Here is a 14,622-nt window from a genome sequence, read left to right on the forward strand (position 1 = left end):
TGTTTTCTGTTCTCCACGATGAATCGTTTCCACAAAGTGATGTCCGATACTACCAACCACCTGGATTCAAGGAGCCAATTTTCCCAATTTCCCGAGCAACTGTTCTCGGGATTTAGGAACGGGAAAGTGAAGAAAATTCCTGAGAATGGGTGGGAATTCTTGCCTGGAAACCCTATTTCATACTGATTAATCTGCTTTGCAGGCTGAGTTCAAATTACTTATTTAACTGGCACATGCAAAAGGGGTATTAGGACTGGGATGGAAGTTTACTTTTGGTTTTAAGGTGATAACATTTTGCATTAACATTAGTCATTCAGCTGAGTAAAAGAAATCAGCAGTCTGATAAGATGAAATGCATTTAACAAGAATGAACAAGATTTCAGCTATAAGAATTAAACCTAATTGTTTTCTGAAATATAATTGATAAATTAAAAGATTGACTCTGATTTATCTTTGCAATTAATACCATGTGGAAAATCACATTGAGATTAAAACATCTATATTAATTGAGTGCCTTTTTGAGACCTATATGTTCTAGTCTGATTACCATTACTTAAAAGTATTGAAATCAGCTACCCTTCTCCATATTTATTTTCCTTAAAAAAAAAAAATACAGAGAAATGGTGGCATGAGGAGTGCTTCTTGAAATCTCCTCTGGAAATTACAACAAAATGAACAGCTATACTTCAACAAAGGACTCCATGTAAGTGAAGTGACATTTCTCTAAAGAGGACATACAGATGGTCAACAGACACTAAAAAAATGTGCAACACAATGGGATTTATAGATGATGTAATACAGAATTGTACACCTGAAATCTATGTAATTTTACTAACAATTGTCACCCCAATAAATAAATAAAATTAAAAAAATGTTCAATGTCACTAATCATCAGAGAAATGCAAATAAAACCACAATGAGATACCACCTCACTCCAGTCAGAATGGCTATCATCAATAAATCAACAAACAACAAATGATGGCAAGGATATGGAGAAAAAGGAACCCTCATGCACTATTGGTGGGATTGCAGACTGGTGCAGCCACTATGGAAAATAGTATGGAGGTTCCTCAAAAAATTGAAAATGGAACTACCTTATGACCCAGCAGTTCCATTCCTGGGTATCTATCTAAACAAATCCAAAACACTGATTAAAAAAAAAAAATGCACCCCTATGTTTATTGCAGCATTATTCACAATAGCCAAGATATGGAAATAACTGAAATACTGATCTATAGACAATTGGAGAAAGAAACTGTGGTACATTTATACAATGTAGTATTACACTGCCATAAAGAGAAATGAAATCTTACCATTTGCAACGACATGGATGGACCTAGAGAACATTATGCTAAGTGAAATACGTCAGACAGAGAAAGACAAATACCATATGATCTCTCTTATATGTGGAATCTAAAGAACAGAATAAATGAACGAACAAAACAGAAATAGCCTCAAAGATATAGGGAAAAAAATGAAGGTTGTTAGATGGGAGGGGGTAAGGATGGAGGAGAAGGTAACAGGATTAGAAAATACAAATTAGTAGTCACAACATAGGCACAGGGATATGAAATACAGTTTGGGGAATATAATCAATAATGTTGTAAAGATTATATAGGGTGCCAGATGGGCACTGGACTTATTAGGGACAACATTTCATTGACTGTGTAGATGCCTGACCACTGTGCTATACTTCTGAAGCTGAAGCTGAATAATATTGAATGTCAACTATAATTAAGTATACGGAGGGTGCCAAAAATGTATACACATTTTAAGAAAGGAAAAAACTGTATTAATATATACTAATAACAAAAGATGAATACAAGTAATGTTTGACTTCTGCAATTACAAGAGGTGCTCAAAGTGGTTACCATCTGTGTCCAGACACTTCTGATTGCAATGAACTACTGCTTGAGCAACAATAACCAAAGTGTTAACATCTCTTAAAATGTGTATACCTTTTCTTGGCACCCTGGTGTGTGTGTGTGTGTGTGTGTGTGTGTGTGTATTATTTTTTCCCATGGGATGTGGAGTACAATGCAGGGAATGAAGTCAGTGGAATTGTAACAGCTATATTCGATGTCAGAGGGGTAGTAGAGTGGGGGGTTACCACTTTGCGAGGGGTGTAAATGTCTAACTATTACATTGTTTGTACACCTGAAACTAAACAATAAAATAAAAAATAAATATAACTCAGTAGGGTGTTTTCAAACCCAGGAAGCAAAGTAGATGTAGCTCCCAAATCAGTTCTGAGGGTCAGCTATGAATGAGACTTTATTACATTTTTAACCTCATGTGATGCCTTTCCATCAAGTAGCTAAAGGACATCATAGGAATGGCCATTTTCCTGGAACTTGCTCAGCAGGAATTCATTGAAGGTGCCTTTGTCCAGAAGTGAAAGGCAATGGTGACCTTCTTAGACTGAGTGGAGGAAATCAAGTATATTATTGTCTTCGACTCTGTTAACCTATTCACACCGGCAGACAACATTCAAATTATAAAGGAAGATTTCAATGTTAAAAGAAATCTATGTGGTTATAATATTTACTGTAACAAATAACATTATTCACCCCTTTATTCTAGCCCTTCTAGCTTCACCCTATCTCTAGTATACTGGTTGATCCTGCTTTTTTTTTTCAGGTCTTTCTCTCTGATGGGCTACTTGTTGCTACTCTGTACTCCAGGAAAATAACAAGTAACAAGGATGAAAGTTGCCTATACATCAAGAGCTGATATAAGAAGGTAAATACTAGAGCAGGGTACTAAAATCCTAACAAATGTTTTGATTAAATGCTGACTACATACCAAGCCCTGTACTATCACGTACTTTAAATGCATTATCTCATTTAATTTTTGCCACAAACTGTCAGATAAATATTGCTATTGTCCTCATTTTATAGAAGAGGAATTCGAATATCATCTGGTTAATTATTTACTCAAGCTAAGTAAATGGCAGACTCAGAATTTAAAACAAGGTTCATCTGGTTCCAAAATCATTTATCTATGCCACATTGCTATTCTGAATCAAAATGATATACTCTAAATATGGTGTCAGGTAGTCTGTATGCCTTTAAGCAGAAGAAATTCCAAGCTTTGGATATTTTATGGCCAAAGGGATGATATAGAACTTGGGGTAATAATAATGGCTAACATTTTTTGAGGGTACAATATAGGCACTGTTGTAAGAGTTTCACATGCATTCTCATTTAATCCTTACATAACCCTACTAAGTAAGGTATTTGGTATTTTAACACCCACTACAAAGATGAATAAAATGACACTAAAAGGTGAAATGACTTACTCAAGGTCACACAGCTAAAAAGTGGTAGAACTAGAATTCAAATCTAAGCAGCCTGACTCCACACTCTACATGCTTAACCACCACACTATATTAATACAAAACTGGCTGCAGTTAGGAATTCAGTTTTGGAGCTAGAAAGAACCTTACAGATTATTTAGTCTAGCCTTCTTATCTTACCAATGAGAAAAGGGAGGCAGAGCAATGTTAACCAATTTGCCTAAGGTCACATGGTTTGCAAGTAGTTTGAGCCTGCATTACAGTCCAGATCTTCTAAACCCTAGCCAAGTGTTTGTTCCATTATATCATACTATGCTCTCCCAGATACATTCACATGTCAAAATACAAGTAGAATTCAGTTAAACTGCTTTTTCCCCACCCTGCACCTGAGATATTAAACATGGCTGAAGAAAATTCACATACCTGAGCTGATGGGTTTCACTTTCGTTTAAAATGTTCATTGTATACCTGAAACTAATATAAAATAATATTGAATGTCAACTGTAATTGAAAAATAAAAGTAATAAACTATTTGTAATCACAAGCCTCAATGAGCACTCATCTTTGCCCAGCAATGCTACTTCTGCATTAAACTTGCTTTCCCATTCTTCAAAGTGACTATGGTATACCTTTACCTCTCTCCTCAAACTTGTCACATCTTTCCCACTCCTCTCCTGTTTCCTGTCTTTAGCTGATGAGACTGCCTCATACTTTTTGGAGAAAACAAAAGCCATCAGAAAGAGCACTCTCATCTTCCCACCACCAAATCTACAAACTGACATACATCTTTATCAATGAGTATATTCTCTCTCTTCTGTCCTGTTAAAATGGAGTGTCCCTGAATCCCATAATCTCTTGCCTGCTCAAAGACTTTGCTCCTGCAGATATCCCTTTTCTTTTGCATTATTTTTCTTTTTATTGTAAGTCAGCCTCAACTCCTACTGTTTCAACATCCCATATTTCCCATCCATCAATAAATCCTGCATTTTGATTTGAACTTCAAAACACATCTTGAATCTCTCCATTTCTCCTCATCTTTGCTAACATCATCTTTATCCAAGTTACCATTTTTCTCTTCCCTAACTACTGCAATAAATAAATAGCCTCCTAATAGGCTGTTATAGTTTCATTCTTGTACACCTTTAACTCATTCTCCACAGAGCATCCAAAGTAGTCTTTACAAAAACCGTAAAACAATTCATATTACTCTTATCTTTAAAAACTTTATATGGATCCCCACTGCTTTTAGAATAAATCAAAATATCTTGAGGCCTATAGGCTTGTATGATGTGGCCTCTGATTACCTCTCCCACCCTCATGTTATGCCATGTTCCCATTAACTCAACTATGCTAGCCTTTCTGTTGTTCCTGCAACACATCTAGTTCTATCTTGCCACAGAGACCTGTGCTTGCTGTTCCTGAGGCCCTTTGTGTGATAAATACCTTCTCATTCATCAGATATCAGTCTGAAATGCATCTTTTTGGAGAAACCTTGCTTTCATGATATCTAAGTAGGTCCTGCCTAATTTTCTCATCCATAACTGTTGTAGCACTTACCACCACCATTTCACTGATATGTGGTATATAAACCAAAAACAACAAAAGAACAAAACAAACAAATGAGAAACAGAAACTCATAGACACAGACAATAGTTTAGTGGTTACCAGAGGGTAAGGGGGGTGGGGGGTGGGAGATGAGGGTAAGGAGGATCAAATATATGGTGATGAAAGGAGAACTGATTCTGGGTGGTGAACACACAATGGGATTTATAGATGATGTAATACAGAATTGCATACCTGAAATCTATGTAATTTTACTAACAACTGTCACCCCAATAAATTTTAAAAAATGTATGTATGTATGTATGTATGTATGTATGTATATATGCATTTATGAGGTCAGACAATTAAGTTCGTGAACTTATCCTAGAAAAAGTGCTATATACTTCATTGCTGAATATCACTATGGTCACCTTCAAAGTACTCCCCTTGGGAAGCTATGCACCAACGCCAGAGCCTAGTCTACCCTTCAAAGCAATTTTGGAACTCTTTTTCTGGAATGGCCATCAGAGCTGTTATCGTATTACCCTTGATGTCCTGAATGTCATCAAAATGTCTTCCTTTCAATATTTCCTTTATCTTCAGGTAAAGAAAGAAGCCATCGGGGACCAGATCAGGTGAGTAGGGCGGGTCTACCAATGCAGTTATTTGTTTACTGGCTAAAATCTCCCTCACAGGCAGTGTCGTGTGAGCTGGTGCGTTGTCGTGATGCAAGAGCGATGAATTGTTGGCGAAAAGTTCAGGTCGTCTAACTTTTTCAAGCAGCCTTTTCAGCACTTCCAAATAGTAAACTTGGTTAACTGTTTGTCCAGTTGGTACAAATTCATAATGAATAACCTCTCTGATATAAAAAAGGTTAGCAACATAGTTGCAACAAGTTCACGAACCCAATTGTCAAACCTCATATGTATATATGTACGTATTTGAGCAATTGTCTCCCTCAAAACTCAATGAAGGTTAGGACCTTTTAATATCTTTTTTTTCACTGCTGTATTGACATTAGCGAATAGAGTATTTGACATTAAATAGGTGCTCAATAAATTTTTGCTGAATTATGAAATGAATTAATTCCTGGATCATACCATCCAAAATATTCACCTGGAGAGCTCTTCTTCAGGTCCTCTATAATCACGTATCAACACGTTACTATAAACAAAGATACTCTTAAACAGGGGGAAATAATTCTGACTTCTTTAAGAAAAGAATCTGGCCAGTTTCATAATCCCAAACCTTTTGCCAAAATGTAATCAGCAGATTCTGATCTCTTTCTGCGGTGATCTCTTTCTGAACGGAAAAGAACAAAAGAATGTCTGCAAAGTTAACTCACATGAGGGACAGGACCTTGAGAACGATAACTGTTTAAAGCTCTCTTTATCAAATATGGTCTCTACCCATGCTTGAACAGAAAGTGAGAGTTACATTTTAATTGGTCATTTTTACCTCAAGTCATTTCTTTCTCTGCTAAGTAGCTTATTGATTTTTCAGCAACAATTTAGATAGCTGGAATTTATAGCACTCCCATTAGAAATTTTATACTGCTCAAAATCAATGTTTTGCCCAAATAATACCCTGTCAGTTGTTAAAGATGTACCTCAGGAAAACAAATGTACCTAAAGGTAGAAACTAAATATAGATATCCGCTTATACACTCACACTTGGGGTGTGATCTAAGAACAAAAAGTAAAAGAGAAAAAACTATAACATATGAAAAAAATTCAGTAGTATAAGGAGTCTAACCAGGAAAATGTTAGAATTCATTATAGCCTACTACCTCCCACTAATGTTCCATAACAGTTAATTTAGACAGGATGCACAAGGTTGCCAAATGTTCTTGTTCTACGTTTCCTGTACTAGTTTCACATCCTACGCATCTACCCTAGTACCAGAAATATTGTCCACGATATTGTACTTCCTGGCCGAAGAGCAGGAGGCTTCAAGGTCTTGCTATAAACCCTTCAAGACTCAAATTCCAACTTTCATCCTGTAAAACGCACACCTGCCTACGTACACTACTCCCTTGTAGCAAAATCTTGGGTAATGCTCAAATACTTTGGGATTAGGAGTGAGGAAGTCTTGAATTACATATCTAAGTATAATCTATTAACTGATTGGCCAGACAAACACAAGAAAGACCCAAATGTATTAACACTATCACTCCAAGTGTAAGTATTCATGTATAATGACACATATATACAACACTAAATTTCTCTTCACCCTAGAAGGAAAACAGATGCTAAACTTTCCTGAGTCTTAGCCTTGAACATTTAAAAATAACTGCTTTACATGTTCATTTGGAGTTGCAACTCATCTGACTAAGACACTTAGGGTGCACCAGAATTTGGGGATATATGCAATTATAATTTTTTCCATTCATTTTCTCCAATTTCCTCATAATTGTTTTTCCTAATATAGCCCTATGTTCTTTAGAGGACCATACAAGGAGGCCCAACACACTGGATAGTCTTTCAAAACTGCATGGCCAGGCAGGGTCATTCATTCAATAAATATTGCATTGAGTGCCTGTTAGGTGCCAGGTACTGTTCTAGAAACTGGCATAACAAGCCCAGGGAGGGGTTGTACAGGTTCAAATGAGCTTAATAAAGTAATGAGAAAGACTTCTGATTTCTAAGGCTGTTTTTCTTTTGTTTTTAATTAGGCAATGGAACAGCAACTGCCATAGGTTCTCTGTAGTCCGTGAGACATCAAATAGGGGATATCATCCTCCCCAAGGCAACCTGACTTTGGCTTCCCTCCTTTCTAATTACAGCATAGCACATGATCCAGGGAAAGGAGATCTGAAAAATGAAGGCAATTTTGTGCTGAGTAACTGAGACAAATGGAATACTCTCTAAAGGCAGCTCTCCAAACCATCCCTGCCCTGAGCTCAGTTCTCCAATGTCTCTTGCTTTATATCTTGGGTTCAATGTCCTTCACCTTTTTCTCCCCATCACTCCAATGCAGCACATGGAGGCAGTTCAAGTACACAATTATCTTTACTCAGGTGGGAGGAAACCTCAAAGTAAGTTTCTACACAGATCACTCATTCATTCAACAAATATTTAGTGAGTACCTGCTTTAAGTCAGGATGGCTCTCGGTGCTTGGGATGTATCAGTGAACAAACAGATAATAAGCCCTCCTCTTATGGAGTTTACATTTTAAATGGGGGTTATTGAGATAAGTTACAGTCAATGTTGCAATAATCACATTGCTTTATACTGCTTCAGGTCATTACATAGTCCCTTCCTGTTCCTCCTTTCTTTAGCTCCTACTCTACAGCCCAACCTTTGGGTATACATCTTCTTGCTACTTTTGACGTTTCTGTACTTCACTTCCACTCCAAGGTCTAGCCTTCAGCTACTTCCACTCCCCTAGCAGATTCTCAGGCACGCCCTCTTTATCTGTGATTATCCCTAATGAACGGAATTCCCCATACAATGGTAACCCCATCTTTCTTAGATGCCAGTGACAGCAATTTGACTAAAATCACCAGGGCACTGGACTCTGGATTCTAGTCTCCAAAATTTCTGATTAGCCTTTTCTTAGCCTCTTAGGTGAGCCACAAACTCCATTTATAAATCATTGTTTTCCTTAACTTCTCTCTTATCTTTTCTTTTTGTGTACTTCGTAAATCTGTTTTTTTCCTAACAAACATTTCTCAACCAAGTTGAGAAAGGAAGATAGTTGGAAATAAAGAGCAGGGTTCAATTTATTTTTTTAAAAATTCTGGATTGCCAAAGATGATTTGAAAAAGAAAGTTTCTGGGGCCATGTCTTCATAAGACTCTGATCTCATATATATACTGTTGGTTCCTGTGGCATTTCTGCAAGCTGTTCTTTAAAATAATTGTGTTGTGTGTTTCTGGGTTCTTATGGGGTTTTAACATTTTGAAACCACTGGGGCAAACATGAAAAATTTAAAAGATGTTTACTAAGTAGTCAAATAAAAGGTTATAAGAAATTTCTCTATTCCCCCCCTCCAATTATTTCCATCCCATCTGAAATAGAAAACAAGTTGAAAATATTTCAGTCCAAAGGGTAATTTTATGAAAAAGATAAGCACCTAGGAACAGAGGCTTTTAATGAAAGTGTCTCCTGCACCACAGAACAACACTAATATAATTCAATAAAGTTTACAAAACCATTCCTGCCAATCAAACTCTAGAAAAGACAATTTCCTGTTTGTGGAAATAGATGTGATACTGAACAGAACCAAATCAGGCTGCAATTAACTCAGAAAAAAAACCTGATATACTAGGCTCAGGTTAGCTACGAGAATTTTGCTGCATTCTAACACATTTGCATACTAGTTTAATAAAATGAACTTTCAAAAGAATTCTCATTCTAGGGAGTGGGGAAAGGGAACTTACTGAGTTATACAGAAAAAAAGCTACCTAGCAAAAATAGTTACCATTCATTGAGAGTTTACTATGTGGAAGGTACTTTGCTAAGTGCTTTATATACATTTTCTCATTTAATTATCACCATAATTTTAAAAGATGAGTGTTCTTAATATCTCAGTTTTACAGATGAGGCAACTAAGCTCAGAGATGTTAGATGGGTAAATTCACACATGTAATAAGGGGTAAAATTCAGACCCAGGTCTGCTTGTAATTCCTAGGCTGTGTTGCCACTCAGAATATATAACAGTTATATCTATATAATAATTAAATACAGTCATATGACACTTAATGATGTGGGTACATTATGTGAAATGCATCATTAGGCAATTTCATCATTTTGCAAATATGATAGAGTATGCTTACACAAACCGAGGAGGTATAGCCTACTTACATACTTAGGCTATATAGTATAGCCTGTTGCTCGTAGGCTACAAGTCCGTACAGCATATTACTGTACTGAATACTGTAGGCAATTGTAACACAATTGCAAATATTTGTGTATCTAAACACATCTAATCATAGAAAAGATACAGTAAAAATATGGAATAAAAGATATGCCTGTAGGAGGTGTGATCAAATAATATGGTGAATATTTAAATAAAAAAAACTGTTACAGTAAAAGACACATTGCCATTAATCTCCCTCAAAATACTCCTTCATGCTGCGCCCACACATATCTCATAGTTCTTGTCACTTTCTAAAGCAGTTTTGGAAGTCCTCTTTCATGAATGTCTGTAGTTGTGCTGTCGTGGCTGCCTCAATATCCTGAATCATTTTGACTTTGGTGAAGAGCCAGAAGTCGCACAGTGCCAGATCTGGTGAATGAGGTAGATGAGGACACACCATAATGTTTTTATTTGACAGAACTGCCGTACCAGAAGCGATGTGTGACACAGAGCACTGTCATGATGAAGGATGATTAATGACACACTTTAAAAGACACCTTCTCTCAACCGTAGCTCACACCTGACTGACTGCACTGAACAAGTTGAAACTTATCACACACTGTTACTAAGGTTCGATGTGCCGCTTCCAGTATTGAAAATCCCTGCCTTTCTGTTGGATGACACTTGGCAGCAGCATTCACCGTATTTTGTGACCACAATGGAAAGCCTCTGTATCTGGCACCATGCAACTTCTGGCTCTTCTCAAAAGTCAAAATGATTCAGGACATTGAGGCAACCACAACAGCACAACTAAAGACACTCACGAAAGGGGACTTCCAGAACTGCTTCAGAAAGTGGCAAGAATGATGGGACAAGTATGTTCGAAGTGACGGGGAGTAATTTAAGGGGGAGGAGTTAATGGCAATGTGTCTTTTACTGTAATATTTTTTAAAATTTAAGCATTCACCATAATTTTTTATCACACCACATATAGAGCACTTACCATAAATGGAGCTCGCAGGACCAGAAGCTGCTCTGGATGAGTCAGTGAATGAGTGGTGAGTGACAGTGAAGGCTTAGGACATTACTGTACACTATTGTAGACTTTATAAACACTGTACACTTATGCTATACTAAATTTACTTTTAAAATATTTTTCTTCAATAAATTAAACTTAGCTTATTGTAACTTTTTAACTTCATAAGCTTTTTAATTTTTTAACTTTTTGACTCTGTTGTAATAACATTAGCTTAAAACACAAACACATTGTATAGCCACACAAACTATTTTCTTTCTTTATATCTATGTTCTATAAGCTTTTGTCTATTTTTAAAACTTACTTTTTTATTTTACTTTTTGAACTATTTTGTTAAAAACTAAGACACCAACACACACATTAACCTAGGCCTATGCAGAGTCAAGACCATCAGCATCAGTGTCATCTACCTCCACATCTTGTCCCACTGGAAGGTCTTCAGGGAAGTAATACCCATGGAGCTGACTCCTATGAAAATAATGCCTTTTTCTGGAATACCTTCTAGATACCTCCTAAAGGATCTACCTAAGGCTCTTCTTGAGGTGGTATCAGTCTTTTCACAAATATGTATATGGTTGTTTTCTTGGTTTATTATTATTTTTTATCATATGAAATCGGACAATTAAGTTCATGAACTTGTCCTAGAAAAAGTGCTACATACCTCATTGTTAAATATCACTACGGTCACCTTCGAAGTACTCCCCTTAGAAAGGTATGCATCAACGCCAGCACCTAGTCCACACTTCAAAGCAATTTCATAACTCTTTTTTTCTGGAATGGTTATCAGAGCTGTCATCGTATTACACTGGATGTCCTGAATGTCATCAAAATGTCTTCCTTTCAATATTTCCTTTATCTTTGGGTAAAGAAAGAAGTCATTGGGGGTCAGATCAGGTGAGTAGGAAGGGTGTTCCAATACAGTTACTTGTTTACTGGCTAAAAACTCCCTCACAGACAGTGCCATGTGAGCTGGTGCATTGTCGTGATGCAAGAGCCATGAATTGTTGGCGAAAAGTTCAGGTCGTCTAACTTTTTACGCAGTCTTTTAAGCACTTCCAAATAGCAAACTTCGTTAACTGTCCAGTTGGCAAAAATTCTTAATGAATAATCCCTCTGATATCAGAAAAAGGTTAGCAAAATCGTTGCAACAAGTTCTCAAAGTTAATTATCAGACCTCGTTGATTTTCTTGTAAGAAGACAGTGCTCCATGAACATGACTTTCTATTAATGAAAATTTTTTGGTTTTGGGGTCCAAGTTTTACAACTTTTTAAGGAGTTTGTTGAGGTCTATAAAAGCTTCTACTAAACACTTCACTGTGAATTTTCTTGGGGGTTCTTCTTCTCTTGCAGTTTCCTTTTTTCTAGCCTCTTCTTCAACTACGCATTCCTATTGCAGTTTCAACAACTCCTCATTAGTCAATGAGGATGACATTGAGCCCCTCAATGTCATACTTATCCACACCCAGGTTAAAGTTGTTTGCCATCTCAACCATAGCTCTGTTGAGTTTTGCAACCCTTGCACTACGACATTACAATGGCTATGATGTCACTAGACAATAAGAATTTTTTCAGCTACATTATAATCTTTTTTTTTTTTTTACATCTTATGGGACCACCATCACATATGCGATCCATCGTTGACCAAAACAGTATTATGCAGTGCATGACTGTATAATACAAGTATACTTGTGTATGTATATTTGTAATAGATAAATTTTAAATGAATTAGCTAGGCATAAAGCAGCATGACATTGTAGTAAAAACACTTGATTACGAGTTCTGAATCCTGGGTTCTACCTAGGCTCTGATGCTAATTACCTTCATGGCTCCAGATGAGCCATTTAACACCTATAGGTCTCAGTTTTCTCCATCAATAAAACAAGGCTTTCAAGTTAAACATTCTATAGCATCCCATTTAGCTCTGCCATTCTATTATTCTACTGAGATAAGTTAGGTCATATGTATTACCATGAACGTTTTGCCTTTGGGGATAACATATACTAAAAGAAATTTGAGGAATAAATTCTGCTAAAAAGTGTGTAACCTTGACACAAGCAGATCTGCTAGAAAGAGGGAGATGATTTTAAAAAGAAGAATCTTTTTATGAAGCAAATGGAGCTGCCAACATAGTCTTTGAACTCTCCTTCACTATGAGCTAAAGAGAGACTTCAGTTAATCTTCACTAAAAATGACAGTCTGCAAGTATTTTGGATCTCCAGGTCGAGGGTAAGCTGGCAAGAACTAAATGGAGAAAAAAAACATTTTACAGGGTCACTGCTAAGCCCAGAATCATGGGATTTCTGAAGAAAGTGTTTATGGGTAACTAAATCAAAGAGCTCAGTTAGGTGAATAAAAACGGTTCTAATAATATAAGCCTCATACAGTATTTCTGAAATACTACTGGTGCTTTAAGTAAAGTTGAAATGAGAGAAAGGCTAGCTGTGAAACAGCTAGATCACAGAGAATTCTCTTCTCTAGGGGATTGCGCTTCTGGAAATTTTATAAAAACTTCACATAACTTTGGCAAGACACATGGACTCACAATCTGTGTAGGTTGACTTTGATTTTTGATTCTTTGTACAATGTACAATGCTACATTTATCAATGAGTCTCCAGAAAGAATGGACACATTCAAAGACTCAACTGGTCTACTACAGGGATTCCAGCCTCTTTGAGGAGCAACTGATTGAAGTCTTGAGCTTTTATGTTTTTATTTCTCCAGAGCAGTTCTTGACTAACTTCTGTCTGCTCCATTGCCTTCCCAGGTGACCCACCCATTGTCATGTTTGCCATACAAAGTTGTAATAAGCCACACTCCTACCTGCCTTTCCAATTCTCTCAAGAGCCACTAAGCAAAGGAGGTTAACAATAGTGTCTTCTCATTTCTATCACTGACAGTGATGGGATTACTTAAAGAGCTCATTTGTCTCCTGCAATACTTTATTTTAGAAAAGTAGCCAAAGAAAGGTAAAGAAAGGCTGAGGGTGAGTGAGAAAGGGTTAGTTATTTAGCCATATGGGTGGGCTATTTTCCTCATGGCAGGTACATTTGTATTTTTAGATTAAATGAAACCCTTTGTGCTCTAGGTGAGAATGCTATATGAATCACAGATGGCTTTTATAATAGGCCAGTATTAGAAATACAAAGGTGTCTGAATGGATAGATAAGTGACATTATCACAAGATTGGAAAGGGAAGAACCATATGGCAGGTTAATGCAAGGAATTATTATAATAAAATGAAGGAGTTGGAATTTGAAAATGGGTATTAAATTCATTTGTATTATAAACTATTGCAATTAGAAAAAAGAACCACGGAGGCTAATCAGTTTTCATTAATAGATTTATTTCAACCTTGCCCAGGGATTCCTAAATTTGTTCTTGCAACAGACCCCAGGAATAGCATCTCTCCATTTGATGGACCAGAGCATTAACTCATCCTTCAGTGTCAAGAGCTCATATACATAGTAACAGAAGTGAAGCCTGTCCACTCAATGAGCTTTGAATACCCAACTAATTCTCCCAAAAGAACAGAAAGAGCATGGCTGCTCACTAACCAGTAGATGAGCCAACTTAGACTCATATAATTTTGGAACTGAAATGGGCCTGAGATTAACTTACTCTTAATCTTGCTCACAGTGAAGGAATCTCATGCACAGCATGCCTGACAGTAGCATCTAGACATTGCTTAAATACTTACGCAGGTCCCTGCTTCACCAGAAACCCATTCCACTACCACACAATTCTAACAGAAAGGTTTTTCCTTTGTGCTAGGCTAAAATTTGCCTTCCTATGGCTATCTGGGTTTACATTCAGGCTCAATCACTTATATGATTTTGGGTACATTACTTAATCTGTGCTTCAGTTTCATTATATGTAAAATGGGGAAAAAAGACAGTATCTGTATCATAAGATTATTGAAGGGATTAAACATGTTTAGTATA

At 36.7% G+C, this 14,622-nt stretch overlaps 1 protein-coding gene across 20 annotated transcripts in view; it reads right to left on the minus strand.

The window, feature by feature from the left end:
• Window positions 1-14,622, minus strand: part of ENOX2 (ecto-NOX disulfide-thiol exchanger 2) — a 431,677-nt gene that overhangs the window by 336,509 nt on the left and 80,546 nt on the right. For 2 of the 20 annotated variants that reach the window (XM_019716147.3, XM_019716142.2), the window contains exon 3: window positions 3,722-3,772. The exons of the other annotated variants lie outside the window; for them this stretch is intronic. The gene's annotated coding sequence lies outside the window, so the exon portion shown is untranslated. The remainder of the gene's footprint in view (window positions 1-3,721; window positions 3,773-14,622) is intronic. 20 annotated transcript variants of the gene reach the window in all.

The sequence above is a fragment of the Rhinolophus sinicus genome, chromosome 18, assembly GCF_057876585.1.
Source record: "Rhinolophus sinicus isolate RSI-liver-muscle chromosome 18, RSI-T2T, whole genome shotgun sequence".
In the NCBI taxonomy this organism is placed as follows: domain Eukaryota; kingdom Metazoa; phylum Chordata; class Mammalia; order Chiroptera; family Rhinolophidae; genus Rhinolophus; species Rhinolophus sinicus.